This window comes from Pinus tabuliformis, chromosome Q (assembly GCF_031772625.1).
Source record: "Pinus tabuliformis cultivar Carrire ecotype Pingquan chromosome Q, CPIR1, whole genome shotgun sequence".
Taxonomy (NCBI): domain Eukaryota; kingdom Viridiplantae; phylum Streptophyta; class Pinopsida; order Pinales; family Pinaceae; genus Pinus; species Pinus tabuliformis.
Window position 1 is genome coordinate 174,696,065 of NC_142296.1, and position 4,345 is coordinate 174,700,409.

Genomic DNA, 4,345 nt, shown 5'->3' on the forward strand with positions numbered 1-4,345 from the left:
GATCATATCTGGCATATCTTGTGTCATTCTAAAACTGAGCATTCGTTGCTTTCTTTTACTACCTAGACCTCTTATATTCCAAGATGTAAAATTTATAATTAAAGATTTATGAAGGAGTAACTGGTCAGGTCTTTCATCTTACCCGAGTCTATCATCAATTTTCCACACTCCATTAATAGCTCCTTCTGCGTTTTCCTGCCCCTTTTCTTTCCTTCATTTCTGGTAGCTAATCCCAGAGTTGATTTCATTGTTTTCACACCTTTGCCCTCGTGCATGTCGATGATGTTTCCCTTATCTGACCCCCTTTATTGAGTTTTCCACAAAAAAAATTGTTGCATTATGTTGCATTCATCTTGAGGTAATGATTCTATCCCCACCGTGGTTCCCTGCTTCAGGAATCCTTCCAGATCTAGGTTTTCTTTATCTAGAATTTCTTGAAGTTCATGATCCTCCAGATCTGTTTCACTTTGGGTCATGTCCTGATCCATATCTAGCTCTATTTCATTCGTCATGGCTTCTTCTTTATTCTTAGTATTTTGTGTTGGATTGAAGTTTTCCTCTTTCTCCTATTTGTTAGGGCCTTCCTCCATATCTTGGTCTTCATTGGGCATCTCTTCAATCTCAACCAGAGCTTGGAACTTATTTTGACTGGTCTTTTGCCCCTCATTATGTTGCTGCTTGGGTTCTTTTTTACCTCCTTTTCCTCTGCTTTCCACTTTCTAAAAACATTCAGTATCCTTCTTTGTATTCAGTTTGCTTTTGTCTTCTGCTTTACTGAGAGGGCAGTCTCTAATCAAGTGTCCATGTTCGCAACATTTACGACATCTAAACGAAATATGCTCGTAATCCATTGTTTGCACCCATTCCTCATCTAAAACTTCCATGATGACTTCGTCCGGAAGAGCCCTTGGAAGATCCATCTCCACACAAATCCTTGCATAGGAAGTATATTGACCCCTTCTGGTGGCTTCCGAGGCTTTGACAAAACGACCTAGTTTGTTGCCTATGGCCGCAAGTGATTCATTTTGCCAATAATCTAGAGGTAGGGAATAGAGCCTTACCCAGGCAGGAACTGAAGTGAAATTCTCCCGCTCCAGAATGATGTTCATCACCCAAGGTTGCATATAGAGACCAACTGCTGCAAAAAAATAGGGTCCTCCTTCGAATATTATGTCCTTGTCTTCAATGTTTGTAAACACCAGGGTGAAGAATCCTTTTGACCTAAGATGCAGATCGATATTGCCTTTGTGTTTCCAGTGATACTTGATCCATGTCTGCAGAGCCTTTTCCATGGGCCATAATCCCATGAATTTGTATATTATGGCGTAAGTCTCCATATGTTCCATGTGCTCCTGCAGAGCAGGATTATTTAAAACTACTCTTGGAGTGATTTTCATTTTGGGTCTACACGGTCCCTTTTTTTTTCCTTTGTTCCCTGATTTTTGTCTTCTTCCTCCTTGTCCTTTTTGCTGCCATTCTCCTTGGACTTTGCTCCATTTGTCTCCTTTTCATTATTTCTGCTTTCTTCCTCCTCTGAGCCTCTGACCTTACCCAGATGTGACTTGCCTCTGCTGGCCACTGCATCTTTGTAGGAGGGAGTGGAGCTCTCTCCTCTGCGATCCTCCATTAGGGTCAAACTCTGTAATCTCTCAAAAACCCTACGCGTTTTCCTCGTCGCTCATGATCTTTGTTGAAGCCAACATAATCTATCAAAATACTCAAGTGATCTCAATATTTATAGTTAGTTATAATTGATATGTAAAGACCGGACTTTTACTTTGTTTATACTTTTATAAAATTTAAAAAATAAAGGAATAGAAAGGCAACCCCTCCATTTACCAAAAAATAAAAAAAGTGAAAGAGGTGTACACGTATATTTTATTTGTATTAGGTTTGAAGCATATTTTGTTTTTATTATATTATTTAAATTACTATTTTAATATTTTATAGGAATACGAATATTTACGTTTAAAATAAAATAATATTATAAGAACCATTTTTTTAGGTGTGGTTATTACTATAATAAATATATTTAAACATATAGAGAATACTATAATTTCAAAACTAATTTTTTTATTTCAAATGTATTTTCATTTATTTAAAAATAAATTTACTTTATAAAAAAATTTGATAAATTAAAACAACATCAATTAAATAAAATAGAGATCATTGCCATTTTAGTATTTGTAAGCTCAATTGATGAAGATTATGAAGCAGTTAAAACGAAAGAGTTTAAGCTTCATTCACAAAGATCGAGAAGGAAAACTAATAGAGAAGTGTAAATTAAAAAGATTGACAAGGGAAAAGAGCTAGGCCATCAATCCACCCTACCTTGTAAATTCGCAGAAAAGGGTAAAAAATGAAGAAAGAATGGAACAGGTGCACCCCACCAAAGGGGAAACTCATTCCAAAAATAAGTAATGATCGTTATCTACTAGAATTGTCTGTGCCCTGGGACTGAAAAAAGAATGGTAGAAGTAAAATATCTCATTAAAAAATAAAAGCCTTGAGTGGCCCTACTCTAGGAGAAAAAAATGGAGGAGTGTGAGATCCTCTCAAGGGATCACAAGATGTGGAACAACAATGACATCTCCTCTATCAATATCAGGTCGAGGGAAGCTTCAAGTGGCTTGTGCACTTTGTGGGATCCTTGTTAACTCTAGCTTCTAAACTCTTTCAAGACGATGATGTTGGATAGACACCTGCTTCCAGAATATCTCCACTAACTAGGTATGTGTTATAATTAATATATATGGCTATTCATTTAAGAGAAAATAATTGTTGGAACTTCGTCATGGGTCTAAAGGACATTGAATTTAGCACAAACTATATCTTCAGAGGGGACTTCAACACCACTCTTATTATAGGGAAAAAAAGTAGGAAAAAAGGTAGGCTCCCCAATGAGAGACCCATGGAGGAATTCATCAACCACGTCCAATTAAGGGATATCAAACCTTTAGGTCTTCGCTATACTTGAAACAACAAAATATATGGTCCAAGCCATATTGCTACAAGACTAGACCATTTCTTGACTGCAGATACATTCTTGGCCATCAATCTTAACTTTCATTTCCTTATTCTCCCATGGAATGGCTCAGACCATCACCCCATTAAGCTAAAACTATACCCTCCTCTCGATTATGCCCCAATCCCCTTTAGATACTCCTCCCTTTAGATCCAGTCCCCAAACTTTCATGACTTAGTCACAACTACGTCGCTCTCCTGGGTAGAGGGAAGTATGATATAGTTATGGGAGAAAAAGATTAAAAGACTTGAAATGAGCATTAAATCCCGGTTAGTTGGCTCGAGGATTGATTTTCAAGCATCTATATAGGAGTTAGAGTAGAAAATTGCATAAATTCAAGCTTCTATGAAAAATTATCTAGTTATAGATGAAATTTTACTCCAAGAAAAGGAATCCTTTGTAAAGTACCACTCTTTTAAAAGAGGAAGAAGAGTACCGGAGGCTAAAATCCTATAGCAACTAGCTCCAAGTAGGTGACAGAAACACCAAATTCTTCCATAAGCAAGCCAAAATTCAAGAAAGGAAAAATAATATTTGAAAAATTATGGTGCAGGGAGCTAAAGTAGACAATTTCCAGAAAATCAAAGAAGAAGCCACAATGCATTTTAACAATATGTATGGTTAGTGAGATCCCCCATTAGACGAGGATTAATCTTACATGATAGAGAAGACCCTAACATTAGCATATAAAAACATGAACCTCCAACTCATTCTGCAATCCACAAAAGAAATAAGTAAGGCGATATTTTCATTTGATCTGAATAAAGCCCCTAGGCCAGACGGATTTAGATCTCACTTATATCATCAATTTTGTAACATTTTTAAGCAATACCTTCATAGAAAGTCCAGATACACTTTGAAATAAAATGGTATAGGAGGGGCAATTAATTCATTTTTACTGGATTTAATCGCAAAGCAAACCAACCCCTCCTCTTTTTCATATTCCACTGTATCTCTCTTTGCAATCTCTCATATAAAATCATATCCAAGCATATGGTTTTAAGACTAAAAGGAATCCTTCCTCTAGTCATCTTAGAAAACTAAGGAGGATTCATCCTTGGGAGATAGATCATTGGTAATATTATCTTGGTGAAAGAGGCTATAGACTCCAATTAGACAAGGGGTGATGAAGGAATGCTTATCATGGTCAATATGGCTAATTCTTTTGAAAAAGTGAGACACCTTTCTATTCAATGTAATGAGGAAAATGGGATTCAAATCCATGTTCATCTAGTTGATCAATCTATGCCTAATTTCCCCACTTGATAGCTCCACTGGTGAATGGTAGAATATCTAATTTCTTTAAAGCATCTTGTGGTT